Source organism: Canis lupus, chromosome 26 (assembly GCF_048164855.1).
Source record: "Canis lupus baileyi chromosome 26, mCanLup2.hap1, whole genome shotgun sequence".
NCBI lineage: Eukaryota > Metazoa > Chordata > Mammalia > Carnivora > Canidae > Canis > Canis lupus.
Genome location: NC_132863.1, coordinates 36590891 through 36611478, shown reverse-complemented (window position 1 = coordinate 36611478; position 20588 = coordinate 36590891). Strand labels below are relative to the sequence as shown.

Below are 20588 nucleotides of genomic sequence, written 5' to 3'. Positions count from 1 at the left end.
CCGTGAAGGACCCTGGTGGTGTTAAAACTGTTCAGGATCTTGACCATAACAGTAGATATACAACCACAGATGATAAAACTGTATAGGACTAATACACACACATGCACACATACACAAATGAGTACAAGGCAAGCTAGGGACATTTAAATAAGATCGGTGGGTTATATTAATATCAATAACCTGAATGTGATATTATACTACAGTGCCATATAATGTATCACCGGGGGGAATATGGCCAAAGTGTACAAGAGATCACTCTGTTTTTCTCTCTTTTTAAAGTCCTCTCTATACCCAACGTGGGGCTCGAACTTACCAATCTGAGATCAAGAGTCATGTGCTCTTCTGACTGAGCCAGCCAGGCGCCCCCTCTCTGTATTATTTCTTACAACCGCATGTGAATCTACAATTAACTCCACAAATATGTCAATTGAAGAAAAAAAAAAACCAACAACAACAGAGTGGACTGGGTTTGGCCTGTGGATTGCAGGGTTAACATTTGCAAAGTCTCGAGCAAACCAAGATGAGTGGGACACTTGCCTTCACTTTCTGGATAACCCTTCAGTTCCCAGGAAACTAGCATGGTTAATCACCCGACGTGTAAGTGTTACTGTTATTACTACTGTTATTATTTTAACAAGAATCACATGCCTGTAACAGGTACATGAATCCAGCTCTGCCAGCATCTTTCCTATGAACTCCAGTAGGAGCAGCAAAGCCTAACCAGCTCCCCAATGCAGAGGCAGCAGGTAGAAGCAGGAAACAGAAGCTGCTGTCTTTCAATAGAAGGTCTCATTGGGATTCTGAATAACTCATTTGTTTAAATGTGTCTTTCCCACACATAACAATACCCCCTATTGATGGAGCACCTGCCATATATATAGTACAGTAAGCCCCAATGGAAAACTCTTGACATATCTTATCTCATTTAATCCTGGAGCAACTCAACAAGCTGAGTACTATTTATTATCCCCATTTTGCAGCTGGGGAAAGGGAGCCTCTGCTAAAGCAAATTGCCTCAGGACACACCGCTAGAAAATACCATGCCTTGATTCCAAGTTAGGTCTGGAAGAGCTCCTGATGGTGAATGTATACCAGGGGTTCTCACTAGTGGAGATGCACTGGAAACCTTCTAATACCCAGATCCCCAACAAATGATTTAATTGATTGGGGGTAGGGCTTAGGCATCAGTATTTTTTTGAAATTCCCCAGTTAACTGATTTCATGTGTAGCCAGCACTGAGCACCACTGCAATTCATATGATGACTTGGTTTTTCATACTTTGTACAATGATCCATTAGTGTGTCTTAAAAGCATTTTAATCTCTCCCATCCAGTCTTTTTTGTCAAAGAGTAGGTTAGGTTAGGATAGACTAGGATAGAAATGAGGAGAAGATACTGCATCACGCAGAGCAAGGGAAAGTGTTCTAGAACCTTACATTTCAAGAGTGTGTGTATGCGCATGCACCATCATGACATAAAATGTATTTCTTACTGTGACTCAAGATCGACTGTTTTTGAAAGCTACTCTTTTATACTGGGCAAATCTAGAACACAGATATATTCCATTTGACCCATTTGACAATGTTTAACAAAGTCTAAATCAGTTGCCAGTCTGTGAATATTGGTAGATTTTTAACTAAGGATCTGAATTTCTGTCTGTTTCTGGCTTCTTTCAAAATGTGAACAGAAGGGTATGGAAAACAGGGTCTCCTTTCCTGCATGGCCAGTATGAAGACCTGGAGAAGAGCAGAGGCTCTCCACTTTACCATAGTCCCCACCATTCCCTGATTGCTCCCAGACACCAAGGCTGAGTGAAAATGATCACCTGTTGTCTTACACAACCCAGCTCTGTTCACTGCATCCCTGGCTCATAGTGTGCATTTGCGTTTGTCACTCCTGTCCAGAAACTGAACTCCATCTGAGCTGAGATTATTCTGTTGTTGTTTTGTTTTGTTTTGTTTTGTTTTGTTTTGTTTTGTTTTGTTTTGTTTTGTTTTAAAGCACTAGGCCCAACATGGGGCTTGCACTCATAACTTTGAGATCAAGTTACATTCTCTACCAACTGAGCCAGTCAGGAACCCCTGTTTTGGTTTTTATCATATCCCTATAGCAGTACCATAAGAAATATTCAATAAAGTTTAGAAAGAAAGGGCAGGGGGCAGAGAGAAAGCCAGCCTACCAAAGATTGTATTTAGTCAGAGGTGAAGCCAAAGAATTAGTATGGGTTCCTTGATCCTTCATCTCCAGACACAGAAGATATAGCCGTTTTCTTAAAAAAAAAAAAAAAAAAAATCATTATTCAGCATTAGCAGTATGTCACTGTTAATCAGATTCAGCAGCCATGTTGTGGAATAAAGATGTTTTTAGCGAATCAAAAAATGCAATCTTGTTTTATCAGTTTTCACTTTTCGTAGAATTAATGCAAATGAGACATGATTTTTAGGAGGCTGCTCGGGCCGATAAGGATGGCAAAAAACCTGCTTGAACTTCCCCTCTGTGGTTAGTTGGCACTCTCTCTGTCTTGTCAACCCCCTCAGCATGAGTATTTGATGTGCCAGGGGTAAATGAAAAGTAAGTTCAAGGTGACTTGGAATTAGGTAATCAGAACTGGAGGAGCAGGGACACACACACACACACACACACAGTATGCATGCACACGTGCACACACACAGAGTCTTTCCACTGCTGAGCAGGGTTTCAATCGGCCTGGTCAGCAAAGGCAAGCTTTCTGTAAATAAACACACTGGGATCTTTCAAGGCCTTGGATTCTGGATGCCACTCCAGGGTCTTGCCAGGGTTGCCAACTCTTATAAGTGTATTTTGCAAGACTTCAAAGCCAGGCGCCCTGGCCACTTGGTTCTTGCAACTGGCAATTAGCGTGCACAATGCCTCCTCTCCCAAAAATGAAGGCTTTATTTAAAAAAAAAAAAAAATAGTTTAAATGGTTCAAAGAGGCCGTGGGGGCGCCTGGGTGGCTCAGTCGGTTAAGCGTCTGTCCTTGGCTTGGGTTATGATCTCAGGGTCCTGGGATCCAGCCCCATGTCCTCAGGCTCCCTGGGGCTCAGTGTGGAGCCTGCTTCTCCTTTTCCCTCAACCCGCCCCCGTCCACTCCTGTGCTCTCTCTCTCAAATAAATAAATAAAATCTTTAAAAAAATTTTTTTAATTAAAAAAAATAAAAATAAATAAAGAGGCCATGAATAAAGGCTGTGTGGATTTAGAAGCTCTACATGGAGTTAGTAGAGGCTGTCTGTTCTTTGAAAGATTTCTCTCACACCAGTTTTCATGCAGGGAATTCTGGCCCAGCTTGGTTCAGCCAAAAAAATTCTAGAAGAGATTCTGACTCTACCAGAGTTCCCCAAAGTTTAGTCATTCACTCACAGAAGGCCTTTGGGATTTTTGCCACAGCCACAAACCACCTTATTATTATTTACTTAATATTTTTTATTTAAATTGACTCGCCTTTTAATTTAAATTTCTTTAAAAAGAAAAGTTTATATGATCTGCTTTTCTTCCTTAACTCAATTGTGGCTTCCACTGGAAAGTTGAGAAAATATACAGGAGGCACTTGACTTCATGCTACTCAACGTGTGGTCCCTGGTAATGGAGACCGTCAGGCCCCAACTCAGACCCGCTGAATCAGGCTGTATTTAAAAAAAATCCCCCCAGATGACTCACAGGCACATCAGTCTTTGAGAATCCCTGGCCTAAGGGACTAAGTACAGAGAATAAGTCTTAACCAAGGGAGGAATCAATGAAAGAACCAAAGAAAGTCTGAGGAACTTGAGAACTCTGCAACCTTGGTGCAAAGCATGCTGGGACTGGGAGATGCCCTCAGGGTCATCCAGTGACGTCAAGTGCAATTTGGTAACATTCTGGCTTCTTTTCCCGCATTTTATTTTAAAGTAAGCTCTGCACCCAAAGCAGGGCTCGAACTCACAACCCCCAAATTAAGAGTTGCATACTCTACCAACCAAGCCAGGCCCTCTTCCCACATTCTTAATCTATTTGGAGATGGTGATGACCTCATTTTCTGGTTCAGAGGTGGAAACCAGGTTTATGATTGGCCAACAAGAATTTCCCATTCCTCTTGGGTATAGTGACTGGTTCAAGGATGGGGTTGTGATCCAAGTCAAGTCATTGAGGCTCAATTCTTAAAACTTTTGTTGGAACAGTTGCCTAAGAGATACTCATTGCTAAGCAGGGAGTAAGACCGTAGCTTCTTCAGTCATCATTTGGTAAGCTTCTGCCTGAGAATACAGTCAGCACTCAAGAAAATAGAGACAGGGTGCCTGGGTGGCTCAGTCAGTTGAGCGTGTGCCTTCAGCTCAGGACATGATCCTGGGGTCCTGGGATTGAGCCCCATGTTGGGCTTCCTGCTCAGTAGCTTCTCCCTCTCCCTCTGCTGCTCCCCCCACTTGTGCTCACTTGCTCTCTCTCTGTCAAATAAATAAGTAAAATCTTTTTAGAAAGAAAACAGAGATAAGAGATGAAAAGAGAGACCAAGTATTGATACTGTTGTTGCCTGGATCCAGCCGTGCCTGAAACTGATGTCCCTGATCTGAGATATGCATGCCAATAAATCTCTCCCTAGCTTTGTTTTTTTTTTTCTTGGCTTTCTTTTTCTTACAGGTGGTGGATATATATATGAATGTCTATAATAAATGGCAAGGTATATAACAGACACTATTGTTGGACTACTCAAAAAAATTTTTTTATTTTGTATTTTATTATTTTTTAAATTCTCCCTTTTTATTTTATTATTTTTTTAGATTTTATTTATTTATTCATGAGAGACAGGCAAAGACACAGACAGAAGGAGAAACAGGCTCCCTGTGGTGAGCCCAATGTAGGACTCAATCCCAGGACCCTGGGATCATGACCTGAGCCACCCAGGCATCCCTAAATTCTCCCTTTTTAAATCAGAATTCTGGTTGTGATCGTTTTTTCCCCCTTCCTCCCACTGGCCATGTACTTCCAGCGAGATGGGTTCTGGTCTCAGCCTCAGCCTGAGGAACAGAATGAAGATGGAAAGAGGCCAGTCATGTTGATCCAGACACTTTCCAGTGATCGGTTTGGGCAGTATTCTGTGATATCTTCTGGAGCAACAAGATGAGAGGAAAAATCTGCTGAGTGTTTCTGGGAAAGGTTTTTTTCGTTAACAGAGATACATGACATTTTGACCTGAATGTCTGGAATTGTGGGCATTATTTTGCCACCACAAGTGAACAAAATAGGCTGAAAGAGGCAGAGAAGAAATGCAGAAAGAACTTAGGTCTTGGGACACCTGGGTGGCTCAACGGTTAAGTGTCTGCCCAGGATCATGACCTGAGCTGAAGGCAGATGCCTCACAGACTGAGCCCTCCAGGTGCCCCAATAAATAAATCTTAAACCAAACAAAACACCTTCAGTCCTGACACTGTTTGAGCCCCTGGGAACTCTCTCCTGTGGCTTCCCAACAGTTTCAAGAGTTGTCCTCTTGCTAGCAGATGACTGCAGGAACTAGAAGCTTCACAAACATACACCACCATCTGGGAGAACAGGGAGTTGTATCAGGGCTCTCTCTTAAAACAGAAGAAAACAAGCGGCACCTGGGTGGCTCAGTTGGTTAAATGTCCAACTCTTGATTTCGGCTCAGGTCTTGATCTCAGGGTCATGAGCTCAAGCCCTACGTTAAGTAGGCTCCCAGCATGGAGTCTACTTAAAACATACACAGACACAGAAGGAAGGGTTTTCCCTTTAGAAGCCTCAGCTAATATTTCATATCTCACTGGCTTTGACTTGGTTATGTGCCCATCTGTGAACCAAACACTGATGCTAGGGAAAAGAAGTTGTATCAACTGATTTAAGCCAATCAGAACACAACTCTGGGGCAGCCCGGATGGCTCAGTGGTTTAGCATTGCCTTCAGCCCAGGGTCTGATCCTGGAGACCTGGGATCGAGTCCCACATCAGGCTCCCTGCATGGAGCCTGCTTCTCCCTCTGCCTGTGTCTCTGCCTCTCTCTGTGTGTGTCCCTCATGAATAAATAAAGTCTTTAAAAAATAAGTAAAAGCTTTATTTTTTTTTTTAATTTATGATAGTCACACACAGAGAGAGAGAGAGAGAGACTGGCAGCGGTCTGGCGCCTGCCTTTGGCCCAGGGCGCGATCCTGGTAGGCCCTGGATCGAATCCCACGTCGGGCTCCCGGTGTATGGAGCCTGCTTCTCCCTCTGCCTGTGTCTCCGCCTCTCTCTCTGTCTCTCTCTGTGACTATCATACAAAAAAAAAAAAAAAAGAAAGAAAGAACGAGACAGAAGGTGGGAGGAAGGATGGATGGAAAGAAGAAAGGTGGTGCTTAGCATCACAGAGGACTAAGAAAACGTGTAGCATATGACCCCTGCTTTCAGAGAAGGGACAAGTGAGATTCACTACTCCTTAATAGATCAGCTTGGAAGATCTGCCCTTCAGAGCTTACTTTTTATTGAATACTTTATTACAGTAACACTAGCCACTGTAACAAATAAACCCCAACATCTCAGGGTTGCATAACAGAAGTTTCTCTCCTGTTCACGTTGGTCTCCCAGATGACCGATGGCTCTCCAGCATTGTCCATGTTCTGGCGCTGGCAGGGAAAAGTGGGTGGACAAAGCACACACGCTTCCCAACTGCCTGACCCTAAACTAACACATATTGTTTTTGCTCACATTCTATTTGCAAGAACAAATCACATGGCTGTACTCAGACACAAAGGGGGTTGGGAAATGTCCCTAGTTGGGCAGCTGCTCCAGTGAGGATTCTATCCTCAGAGTAACTAGCCATCTCTGCCACTCAGATTTGGCTTCTAATAATGGCAAATATCCACAAGGATGCGGACATTCCTTGATCACGTGTAAGAAATTTAAATTTTTTTAAGATTTTATTAATTTATTCATGAGAGACAGAGAGAGGCAGAGACCTAGGCAGAAGGAGAAACAGGCTCCATGCAGGAAGCCTGATGTGGGACTTGATCCTGGGACTCTGGGTTTATGCCCTGAGCCAAAGGCAGACGCTCAACCACTGAGCCACCTAGGTGTCCCACGTGTAAGCAATTTAAACCATATACCAATGCTTCTCCATCTCAGCACTATTGACCTTTGGAGACAGATAACTCTGTCACAGGGGCTGTCCTGAGCCTTGTGGGATGTTTAGCAGCATCTCTGGCCTCCGCTCACCAGATGCCAGTCACACTCATACCAGAAATGTCTCCAGACACCTGTTCTCTGGAGCACAATGTATTTCCATCTTCCAGAAGGTTCCCTCTGCCCCTTCCCAAACCCACGTAAAGCACTACCCTGAACTCTGCCTACCTTAGTTTTGCCCAGTCTTAGACGTCATAGAAATGGTACCATACAGAATGAACTCTTCTGTGTCTGGTTTCTTTCACTCAAATACCATCTTCCAGATTCAGTCGTGTCAGCTATGGGACTCCTTGGTAGTTCGTTTGTTTTTACTGTTGAGCACTCCACTTTTTTCTATGCCATCCACCTTTTATTTATCTGTCCTCTTGTAGATGCACACTTGCTTGTTTCCAGTGTGGACTATTATGGGAAAAAAAACGATTATGAACATTTTGTTTTAAAGACTTCATTTATTTATTTGACAGAGAACACAAGCAGGGGGAGCGTCAGGCACAGGGAGAGGGAGAAGCAGGCTGCTCATCGAGCAGGGAGCCCAATGCTCAGATCATGACCTGAGCTGAAGGCATACAATCAACTGAGCCACCCAGGTGCCCTGTTATGAACATCCTTGAACAAGTCTTTCTGTGGCTGTGTGCACTCATTTTTCTTAACCCAAAAGCGGAATTACTGGATCACCGGGTAATTGTAGTTGTAACTGTAGTTGGCCTTTTAAAAGGCCTAATTTATTGTTTTCATTATTTAAAAAGTAATATATATTCATGAAAAAATGCCAATAATATTCAGAGTAATAATAGTTAAATTTTGTATGGTTTTTACTGTGTGACAAAACACCATTTGAAATGTGGTAGGGATATATTAACTCACTTAATTCTCACAGCAACCCTGTGAAGTAGGCATCACGATCATCGTTGTCTGCTTTGGGCAAGGAGAATCCTGAATTATAGAGCAGGGCAGTCACTTTTGGCTTCTGAGTCTGTGCTCTGATCTTAGCCATACCTGAGCTCAATCACCTACCTGGCCCCAGTATCAGGTGGGAAATAAAAACCTCCTCACACCCTTTCCCTGACCCTTCCACCCAGCCCAGGCTCAATCCCCAGAGGAAACCATTATGAGTCCTTTTTCTGCTGTCTTTCTAGAACAATCTTTGTGTTGAGGCAACTGGTTTACAATGGTTAAGAGATTGAGGTTCGAAGCATCCCACACTTAGCAGTGTGACCTTGGGCATATCTCTGGTTCGTGGTATCTTCTGCATCCCTAAGAGGGGCACTGTCACAGGACCCATCCCCTAGGGTCGTTGCAAACACCAAGGAAGTTGTGTTTGGGGGTTTTGTTTGTTTGTTTTAAGATTTTATTTATTTATTCATGAGAGTCACAGAGAAAGAAAGGCAGAGACATAGGCAGAGGGAGAAGCAGGCTCCATACAGGGAGCCCAATGTGGGACTCGATCCTAGGACCCTGGAATCATGCCCTGAGCCAAAGGCAGATACTTAACCACTGAGCCACCCAGACGTCCCTGTTTGTTTGTTTGTTTGTTTGTTTAAGTATAAAACACTCAGCCAAGTGTCTGGCTCAAGGTGGACACTCAAGAGATGTTAGCATCCAGTGTCTCCAAGCCCCTAAGAGGCACAGAGGGATTTCACTCAGCTTGTCATACTTCTTTCCCTCCCACCAGAATGATGAAGGTGAAAGCAGGGCCCAGAGAGGCACTCATATTAGCAAGAGAAAGAGGTGTGTGTCTTAGAAACATTCCACTCTGAGAACTTCAGAAGACTGGAGCCTCTTGTTAAGACAGTTCCAAATGCAGTCAAGAGAATTATGGGTTTGAACCACAAACGGGGAACCCCAAGATTTCAAGGCCCCAGGTCTGAGCTGGAGTCTGGGAGACGCAGAGAGGAGGGAGCTGCCTTCCTGATCTCGTCCCCTGGCAGGCCTGGTAGAGACTGCAAAATGAATCAGTGAAGAAAACCCTTTTTTTGGGATGCCTGGGTGGCTCAGTGGTTGAGCGTCTACCTTTGGCCCAGGGCATGATCCTGGAGTTCCGGGATGGAGTCCTGCATCAGGCTCCTTGCATGGGGCCTGCTTCTCCCTCTGCCTGTGTCTCTGCCTCTCTTTCTCTCTCTCTCTCTGTGTGTGTGTGTCTCTCTCCTGAATAAATAAACTAAATCTTAAAAAAACAAAAAACCTGTTTTCTACCTTCACCGACTGTGTGTTTGCTTGGGGGGCAGTAAGCTTGCTTGGCTTTTTGGGAAGGGGCTGTTCCCTCCTGCTTTTCCAGGCTCTTTAAGAATAAACAATAATGTTACAAATATGTGCTGGTAAAATACATTGTCTTTATACCAAATGGAGACATAATGTGTAGCCTGCGGTGGATTTTGGGTTGTTGGGGTTTTTTTTTTTTTTTTCTTTTTTGCAACTTTTTTTTCACTTCATATTTTTGGACATCTTTTCCAGAACAATACACCTATTTCTTTCTAAATTTGTCAGTATGCCATTTTATAGGCAGACCACACAATATATTTGATGAGGTTTTCTCAAACTGCCAAATGATGGATACAGGAGTTGATTATACTGTTTTCTCTCCTTTTGAATGTGTTAGAAATGTTCACTAATAAAATAATAATACAATAAAGGAAAGTTCCATGCTATCATATAATTTTCCTACTTAAGCCTGTAAAGTTGACTCCTCCATTGAAGGCATCCTCGTTTGTACCAATAGAAAACTGCAGTCAAAAATCTGAACACTGGGCAGCCCCGGTGGCTCAGTGGTATAGCGCCCCCTTTGTCCCAGGGCCTGATCCTGGAAACCCAGGATCAGGTCCCACATGGGCTTCTTGCATGGAGCCTGCTTCTCCCTCTGCCTGTGTCTGTGCCTCTCTCTCTCTCTCTCTTTCTCTCTCTCATTAATAAATAAATAAAATCTTTTTTAAAAAAAATCTGAACACTGTCTATGAAATTAGAAATTGGTGAATTAAAGCTACCCAACCATGAACTGGGCAAGATTGCTTTCTCTCTTGTTCAGAGCTCGTCTCAACAGCTACCTGATTCTCTGAAGACTGTTGGGTGAAACAGAGAATAGCTCTCAAAAGTCTATGTTGGATCTTAAGAAAGTGACTCATTGCGAACTCGAGGTCGGGCCCTATGGGTAACTTATAATAAACTTTTATATACCAGTAACTGCACACCAACTCCTCTTGTTAATACTTTATACAAGTATTAACTCATTTAATTCTTTTCATCAATCTCAAGAAATATGTGCTATTATTATACCTGTTTTACAAAAGAGGAAACAAAAGCACAGAGTTTAAATGATTCATCCGAGGTCTCATAGCTAGTGAGAGATTGGGCCAGGACTTGAACTCCATGACCACCTGTTTCATCCTTATCTTCTACTGCCTCTCCATTAATTTATGCATCTCTGGCAATTTATTGGGTATCAGCAGAGAACTGGGGATAGGTTGGAGAGAACAATGAAGATCATTGTGTGGAAATCTGAAGTATCCCTAGAAATAACAGATCATCCAGGAACACCTGACTGGCTCAGTCAGAAGAACATAGGATTCTTGATCTTGGAGTCATGAGTTTGAGATCCACATTGGGGATAGAGTTTACATTAAACAAATAAACAAACAAAAACAAACAAAAAAAACAGGGGTGCCTGGCTGGCTCAATCAGAGGAGCATGTCACTTCTAATCTCAGGTTTGTGAGTTCAAGCCCCACTTTGGGTGCAGAGAGTACTATAAATAAATAAACAAACAAACAAACAGGGGATCCCTGGGTGGCGCAGCGGTTTGGCGCCTGCCTTTGGCCCAGGGCGCAATCCTGGAGACCCGGGATCGAATCCCACATCGGGCTCCCAGTGCATGGAGCCAGCTTCTCCCCCTGCCTATGTCTCTGCCTCTCTCTCTCTCTCTCTGTGACTATCATAAATAAATAAATAAAATTTTAAAATTTTGAAAAATAAATAAATAAACAAACTTAAAAATGCATCACCTGTATTATTTATCTCCCCTGGGAAATAACGCTCATTTAGGGAACTTCGATGTATAAGACACTGTGCTAGCAGAGAAATGCACTGTGATCATCTCATTTATGTCCGCAATAGTCTATGTACCAGGCTCTGTTCTGGTGCTGGGGACACAGCTGTGAAAAGACCAACATGGTTTAAATATATACAAAGCTTAATGGAATTTGCTCTGACCAGTGTCACAGGTAGACTCTGCAGGAGTTCTAGAGCCTAGATCTGGAAAGGCCTGTCCCAGCTGACCCTCCAGCTGAATGCAGCTGCATGAGCAAACCCAGGTGTAACTCACAGAAGGACCCCACAGCAACTCAAAAACATAAGAAAGAGGGATTCTGGGATCCCTGGGTGGCTCAGTGGTTTAGCGCCTGCCTTCGGCCTAAGGTGTGATCCTGGAATCCCGGGATCAATTCCTGCATCGGGCTCCCTGGATGGAGCCTGCTTCTCTCTCTGCCTCTCTCTGTGTCTCTCATAAATATGAAATCTTTTAAAAAAAGAAAGAGGGATTCCTGAATGGCTTAGTCAGTAGAGCATGCAACACTTGATCTGAGGGTTGTGATTTCAAGCTCCAAATAGGGGATAGAGTTTATGTAAAGAAAAAAAAGGCTATAATAAATGGGCTTTTGTTTTGTTTTTAGTGTGTGTATTTTCTGAAGATTGTTTTTTTTTTTTAAGATTTTATTTTTCTGAAGTTTTTTTTAAGATTTTATTTTTGGGGTGCCTGGGTGGCTCAGGCAGTTGGGCATCTGCCTTCAGCTCTGGTCATGATCCCTAGGTCTTGGAATCAAGCCCTGCATCTGGCTCCTTGCTCAGTGGGGAGTCTGCTTCTCCTGCTGCCTCTCCCAACTACTTGTGCTCTCCCTTTCCTCTCTCAAATAAATAAATAAAATCGTTTTTTTAAATTTATTTTTAAGTAATCTCTACACCCAACATGGGGTTCAAACTCATAACCCTGAGATCAAGAGTTGCATGCTCCCCCAACTGAGCTAGCCATGTGCCCCAATAAATGATAGCTTTGTGGGTTTTGTTTTGTTTTAAGAATTTGTTTATTTATTCCTGAGAGACGCAGAGAGAGAGAGAGGCAGAGACACAAGCAAAGGGAGAAGCAGACTCCCCACAGGGAGCCTGACGTGGGATCCATCCCAGGACCCGGGATCATGCCACTGAGCCAACCAGGCGTCCCTAAATGATAGCTTTAAGCAATTATGTTTTGGTGTAGTTTGTTACACAACAATAGGTAACTATTATAATAATGAAATTTAGAAAGTACTAAAGACTGGATGCTATAAAATCTATAAACTACCAGATGCTGTAAAATCATCTAATGGAAATATCTGGCTTATCTGGGGATAGGTGAAAACCACACAGTAAAAAGAACATGCACTCCTAAACCAGGCAGACCTTCATTTTGGTTTCTTTTTTTAAAATTAATTAAGTAAGGGGCACCTGGGTGGCTTAGGTAAGCGGCTAAGAGTAAGAGTCCTGGGATCAGGCTCCCTGCTCAGTGGGGAGTCTGCTTCTCCCCCCTCCCTCCTCCTGCTTGTTCTCTCGCTCTCTTTCTCTTTCTCTCTCTCTCTCTCAAATAAATAAATAAAATCTTTTAAAAAAAAGTAATCTCTACTACACCCAAGGTGGGGCTCAAGCTCACAACCCTGAGATCAAGTGATCAAGAGTTATGTGCTCCTCAGACTGAACCCTCCAGGTGTCCCCAGACAGACTTCCATTTAAGCCCAATTTGATCATTTATGTGCTGTGTGACCTTAGGCAAATCATAACAGCCTCTCTGAGCCTCATCTGCAAAATGAAGATCATCAGGTCCTGTTAGCTGAGTAGCAAATGAGATAATATATGCAGATACCGTAGACAGAAAACAGACATTCAATAAATGGTGGTAATTTCTTTTATTAAGCAAACCCCAACACGGCATTGGGAGAGGGGAGGGACTTGATTTATCTCAGATCACACAGATTGAAGCAAGGACCAAGAGAGTTGGGTTTTTGTTCTTTGGGTTCTTTGGGGTGTTTTGTTGTTGTTGGTTTTTTTTGGTTTTTGTTTTTTGTTTTTGCTTTATTTGTTTTGTTTGTTCTTGCTAATTCACAGCTTGAGCCTCAAAACGTTAAGAGATGCAACGGGGTTTAAAAACCAGCTTTGTTTTTCTTGGTGCACTAAGACAGAAAACAAAGAACAACAACCAAAAAAAACAAAACAAAACAAAAAAACCCTGCATTTCTTCACTTGCGTGGCTTCAGCAAAAGGAAACCAAGCAAGTCAATTAACTTGTGAGTGCCCCAGTCAGGTGGCCAAGGGGCCCTCCTGCCCAGTGCGATCACTTACGGAAGAGCGGAGTCAATACTTGAGAAGGAGATCACCTGATCATTGTCAAAATGTTTAAACACACCATTACGATGTGCAAACAAGACTTTATCTCTTTGCCACTCATCAAAACCTCCGGTTTAATTCCAGCAGCTTAAGCTTCCAAAGGAATGTGGGGGGGGGGGGGGGGCTGAAATCTACACCTTCCCCCAGGCAGGCTTGGTGCTGAGCAAACAATTTCCCTCCACTGAGTCCTTGCTTCTGACCCTGTGTGCAAGACCTCTGAAGCTCCGTGTCTGGTGAAAGGAGGACTTGTCATTTCTGGGGGTGGACCCAGGCGTCCTGGGACCTGAAGTTTATACAATTGGGGTTGGGGGTAGACGTGGGTGCTTCTTTAAAAAAAAATACAAAATTATGAGTACAAAATTAAGTATAAAGAGGAGTAGTGGGCAGCCCGGGTGGCTCAGCGGTTTAGCACCTGCCTTCAGCCCAGGGTGCGATCCTGGGCTGTTGAGTATAGAGATTACTTAAAAAGAAAATCTTTTAAAAGAATAAAATGAGAAAAGAGAGGTGTCTGGCTGGCTGGGTCGGTAGAGCATGCAGCTCTCATTCTCAGGGTTGTGAGTTTAAGCCCCATGTTGAGCATGGAGCCTACTCAATAGTTTTTTAGGGGCGCCTGGGTGGCTCAGTAGTTGAGCATCTGGCTTCAGCTCAAGGCATGATCCCGGGGTCCTGGGATAGAGTCCCACATCGGGCTCCCCACATGGAGCCTGCTTTTCCCTATGCCTGTGTCTCTCTTTGTCTGTATGTCTCTCATAAATAAAAACAATATTTTAAAAAAATTTTTTGGGATCCCTGGGTGGCGCAGCGGTTTAGCGCCTGCCTTTGGCCCAGGGCATGATCCTGGAGACCCAGGATCAAATCCCACGTCGAGCTCCCTGCATGGAGCCTGCTTCTCCCTCTGCCTGTGTCTCTGCCTCTCTCTCTCTCTCTCTGTGACTATCATGAATAAATAAATAAAATAAAATCTTAAAAAAAATTTTTTTTTTTTGTAATGAGGAAAGGGTACTTTGGTAGTCAGACTCCAAAATGGCACCCAACAAATCTTTGCCTCCTGGCTGTCACACCCTGTGCAGCCCCCACCCCCTCCTCACTCCAGGCCAGTCTGGATGAACCAGAATTCCCCAGAAGGGATGCTACCCCCTCACTTCTGAGATTAGGTTATAAAAGACACTGAAGCTTCTGTCCCAGCTGCTCTCTCTCTCTCTCTTTTTCAAATCACTTGCTTGGGGGGTGAGGGGAAGCCAGCTGCCATGTCATGAGCAGCCCTAGAGTGAGGCCCATGGGGCAACTTCCTACCACAACCACATGAGTAAGCTCAGAAAAATCTTCCAGCCCAAAGTGAGCCTTCAGGTGACAGCAGCCCCAGCAACAGCCCGGCTGCAGGAAGATGAGAGACCCTGATGAGAACCACCCAGCCAAACCCTCCCGGATCCCTGCCCCACAAACTGTGAGATAAACGTTTATCGTTTTAAGCTGCTGAGTTTTGAAGCAATTTGTTACATAGTGATAGACAACCTAATACACCGGCTTTAGGAGATGCATGTTGTTTTCTTCTGAGCTCTTTTTAGGTATTACACCAGAAAGGCTCACATACAGACGCTTCCTGCTGACAACCGGCCTTCCATCCCCACCAAAAACCCTCTAGCGCTATTCTGTGTCCCTACTTTCTTTGAGCAGAAACTCGAACTATATTGGTTGAATAAATGAGTAAATAAGACCCGTGCAAGAGGGATATTTCATCCTTATTTGATAGTTCAGGAAACAGAAGCTCAGAGATGTTAAGTAACCAGCTTAAGATCCACACAGACAACCTCGATTCCTTAATGGGCAGCCTGTAGTGTCCATTTGTCTAATGTTTTTCATGGTGCCAAGTACACACTAAGTGCCTAATAACTGCAGGTTAACCAAAAGAGTTCATGATGTCGCATGTCTTTATCTAAATCTGGTAAACATCTCTTTAATATAGAAAGAGGAACAATGTGGGGTGGAGAGAGCAGAGAGATTGATATTACCTCCTTTTGGGTTTTTTTGATTTTTTTTTTTTTTATATATTACCTCCTTTTGATAAAAAGAAACAGCAATGGAGCAATTCAGTATTAGCACAGAAAAATCTAAAAAAACGAACAAAACCACTTCAAAGTGTCCAGAGACTAAAATTCAGAATAAAAGAAGTTTGTATTTCGTTTCATGCATTATATTAAAGAGTTGGGGTGGGGGGGAAAAGTTGGTTTCGTTGGCTTTAAAAGGCTATGTAAAAAACATTTTTTGAAGGCTATGTTAAAAACAATTAATTTATGGTTCTTGTCCCACTTGTTTGAACAATTACAAAATCTCCAGACTGACGCACATGGTTTGGGGTCCAGCTATTCAAGAGTAACCATGGGCAACTCTTGGTGGGCGCTTTCTTCCTTTTAAGTGGTCACTATAAGTTAGTCAAGGTCAAAAGTTACCCATGTGTCCTGGGAGGACACCTGAGGGTGTGGGGTGTCATGGTGAATCATATGACTGCTCTGGCTTCCTCTGAATCCTAGAATTCTCTGAAAAAGCAGTGACCAAGAAGGATTATGGATATTCTAATTAGGCCATATGTAATTTAATTTTGGAGTGGTGAAATTTACCCAGTCTTCTAAATGTTCATTGAATAAACATTAAGTAAGCCTTTGAAAATTAATGGACTTGTCCACTGAGTTATTATTCACAAAAGTCTCTTTAGCCCCAAGCATAGGATCTGGCCCATATTTGATGCCCCATAAATTAATAAAGTTGTTGACTTGAATGTGAGTTAATTAGACATCTAAAAGAGAACGCGTCACTTGGTCTGCCCACAAGCTCCATCTCTTTTATCGCCTCCAGGCCTCTGGACTTGCTGCTCTGCCTAATTATAAGATTTGATTCTCTCCTTTGCCTTGTCTATTGATTTATCCTCCCAACATCCATTTTCCTCTTCTCAGGAAACAAGCACTTATTTCTTATTTTCTTTCTAAAATGTTCTCCGTCTTTACACCCCATCCCACCCCCATTCCGTGTGCTTTGGAGGGCTGATTTCCACTCCAGACTCCAGAGAGGGACCTCTGGGTATGTACCTGGGCCTGATCCAGCAACATATTCAGTCGATCAGATAGAGACATGTGACCCAGTCTGATCCAGTTTGTTTGTTTGTTTATTATGAATCTTATTTATTTTTTTAAAGATTTTATTTATTCATGATAGACACACACACACACACACACACACACGGAGAGAGGCAGAGACACAGGCAGAGGGAGGAGCAGGCTCCATGCAGGGAGTCTGACGTGGGACTCAATCCTGGGACTCCAGGATCACACCCTGGGCAGAAGGCAGGTGCTTAAACCGCTGAGCCACTCAGGCTGCCCATAAATCTTATTTCTTTAGAGCAATTTTAGATTCCACTCAAAACTAAGTGGAAAGTACAGAGTTGTCATATTAACCCTTGTCCCCTCTATACGCACTTTCCTTGCTATCAACATCCATCACTAGAATGGTGCATTTGTATGATCAGTGAACCCACACTGATACATCATTATCAACCAAACTCCATATTTAGCATTAGAGTTCACTCTTGGTGTTATAGATTCTCTAGATGTAGACAACTATATAATGGCACGGATCCAGCATTATAGTATCATACAGAATCGTTTCACTGCCCTGAAAATCCCCTGTACTCCACCTATTCATCCCTCCTTCCCCCAACCTCTGGCAACTACTGATCTTTTTACTGTCTCTAGAATGTTTTAGCTTTTCCAGAATGTCATATAGTTAGAATTATGCAGCAAGCAGCTTTTTCAGATTGGCTTCTTTCACTTAGCAATATGCATTTAAGATCCCTACATGTCTTTTCCTGGCTTGATAAGTTACTTCATTTTAGCTCTAAATATTCCACTGTGTGGATATACCGTATTCACCTACTGAAGGAAACCTTGGTTGCTTACAAGTTTTGGCCATTAGGAATAAATCTGCTATAAATATACATGTGCAGGGTTTTGTGTAGATGTCAATTTTTTCTTTTTTAAAGATTTTATTTATTTATTCATGAGAAACACAGAGAGAGAGGCAGAGGGAGAAGCAGGCTCCCTGCGGGGAGCCCAATGCAGGACTTGATCCCAGCACCCTGGGATCACAACCTGAGCCAGAGGCAGATGCTCAACCACTGAGCCACCCAGGTGCCCCTAGATGTAAATTTTCAACTAATTTGAATTTAACCAAGGAGTACATGGTTGGATTGTATGATAAGAGCATGCTTAGTTTTGTTTGTTTGCTTGTTTTTTTAAGATTTTATTTATTCATTTCATAGAGCGAGCACACACATGAGTAGGGGGAGAGGTAAAGGGAGTTGGAGAGGGAGAGAATCCCAAGCAGACTCTGTGCTGAGTGCAGAGCCTGACATGGGGCTTGATCCCATGACCTGAGCAAGTGACCAAGAGTCAGACACTTAACCAACTGAGCCACCCAGCACCCCACAAGTATGCTTACTTTTGTGAGAAATTTCCAACTGTCTTCCAAAGGGGTTATAACATTTTTACATTCCTGCCAGAAATGAATGAGGGTTCCCATTGCTTCACTTTCTTGCCAGCATTTGGTGTTGTCAATGTTTTTGATTTTAGCCCTTCTAGTAGCTGCTTGGTGACTTACAGATTTAGTTTGTATTTCCCTGATGACATATGATATAAAGCATCATTTTATATATTTATTTGGCATCTGTATATATTCTTTGGGAAGGTGTCTGTTCTGGTCTTTTGCCTATTTTTGAAATCTGCTTGTTAGTTCTCTTACTATTGAGTGTATAGGAGTTCTTTGTATATTATTGGATAATAAGATTTCACTAGATACTCACCCTTTATCTCCAATTCAACTTTTCCTGGTTTCAGTTACCTAAGATCAACTTTGGTCCAGAAACAGATGATCCTCCTTCTGATATAACCTTAGAAAGTCAGTAGTAGCCTAACATTGCATCACAATGGCTATGGCATTCACCTCACTTCATCTCAGCATGTAGACATTTTATTATCTCACATTACCACAAGAAGGATGAGTATAGTACAATAAGATATCTTTTTTAAAAAGATTTATTTATTTATTAAAGATTTATTTGTTTGTTTGTTTGTTTGTTTATTTATTTATTTATTTATTTATGATAGAAAGAGAGAGAGAGAGAGGCAGAGACACAGGAGGAGGGAGAAGCAGGCTCCATGCCGGGAGCCAGATGTAGGACTCGATCCCGGGACTCCAGGATCATGCCCTGGGCCAAAGGCAGGTGCTAAACCGCTGAGCCACCCAGGGATCCCCCAATAAGCTATCTTGAGAGAAGATCACATTCACATAACTTCTATTAGAGTGTGTTGCTAGGGATCCCTGGGTGGCGCAGCGGTTTGGCGCCTGCCTTTGGCCCAGGGCGCGATCCTGGAGACCCGGGATCGAATCCCACATCGGGCTCCCGGTGCATGGAGCCTGCTTCTCCCTCTGCCTATGTCTCTGCCTCTCTCTCTCTCTGTGACTATCATAAATAAATAAAAATTAAAAAAAAAAATTTTTAAAAAAAAAATAGAGTGTGTTGCTATAATTGCCTTATATTAGTATTAGTTATTGTTGTCCCTAGCTTACTGGGCCTTATTTATAAATTAAATTTTATCATATGTACATCTGGAAAAAAACAGGGTGTATATATGGGGTTCGGTACTCTTTGTGGTTTTAGGCATCCACTGGCAGTCTTGGAATGTATCCCTTATGGGCAAGGGACTACTGTATGTCTTTTGCAAATGTTTTCTCCAGGCTGTGCTTGTCTTCTTGTTCCCTTGACAATCCCCAAACTCCTGTTGGATCATCCAGGAAAATGGTGATCTCTCTGCTGAGGTTGCTGACATGAGATAGAAGCCAGGAGCGGCTGGCAGTTTATCTTCCAACCACAAGAGAAGAGTCAGCCTGAGCCTGGAGTCAAGAAGTAAATGAGAATAGACAGTTCGCAGACAAAAAAAAGGGAACAAATGGCTCATAAACATATAAAAATAAGATCAACTCTTTGGAGAAATGAATTTGAAGCGATAAAGTGGTGTCATTTTTCATCTATCAGACTTTCAAAATGAAAACATAATTATAACACGATGCATTGCTCAGGATGTGGGGAAAATGGCACTGTCAATTAGACTCAGGTCTGGATGTAAGTAAAAGACATGTGACAAATTGGTGACTCAAGTGATCTGGAGTTTATTTCTCTTATGATGTAAAAGAAGTCTGTGGGTCAGCTGGGGAGAGCCGGTATGGTGAGTCCATTTTCCTCAGGGACCTGGTGTCTATTTGCCTGCTTTATCTAGCTCTCCATTTGAGTCCCACAACTCTACAGCACTGGCTGGAGCACATCTGTCCTATCTCCATCCCAGGCTGCAGAAAGCAGGGAGAGAAAGGGAAGAGCACATCCTCTCCTTTCTGGAAACCCCACCACCACTTCCAGTCACATCTCGCTGGATGGAGCTTAGTGAGGTGACTAGACCTAACTGCAAGGGAAGCTGGGAAATTTACTTTTATTCCAAGTGGCAGTATACTAGAATAAAAATTGGAATTCTGGGCACCTGGGTGGCTCAATGGTTGAGCGTCTGCCTTTGGCTTAGGTGGTGATCCTGAGGTCCCAGGATCAAGTCCCACATCGGGCTTCCTATACGGACCCTGCTTTTCTCTCTGCCTATGTCTTTGTCTCTGTGTGTGTGTGTGTGTGTCTCATGAATAAATAAATAAAATCTTAAAAAAATATATTTGGAGTTCTGTTAATACGAAAAAAAGAAAGAAAAGAAAAGAAAAAAGAAAAGAAAGAAAAGAAAAGAAAAAAGAAAAGAAAAGAAAAGAAAAGAAAAGAAAAGAAAAGAAAAGGAAAAAAAACTGTTGGGAAGTGAGTAGGTATTCTCAAACACTCTTGGCAGTAGTATAAATTGGTATAAACTTTATATCCTTCCCTGTTGGTTTTCAATAAATTGCTCCCTTTGATTCCCACCACATCTCATTATCTGTCCTTTTTCCACATTTCATTATA

General features: G+C 42.8%; 1 long non-coding RNA gene across 1 annotated transcript; it reads right to left on the bottom strand.

The window, feature by feature from the left end:
- Positions 1-1618: 1618 nt before the first annotated feature.
- LOC140617899 (uncharacterized) lies at positions 1619-18503 on the bottom strand. The gene is made up of 3 exons (XR_012018043.1): positions 18405-18503; positions 7326-7556; positions 1619-2268 (listed from the first exon to the last, which is right to left on the bottom strand). It is a non-coding gene; the product is annotated as an uncharacterized lncRNA (long non-coding RNA).
- Positions 18504-20588: the final 2085 nt, after the last annotated feature.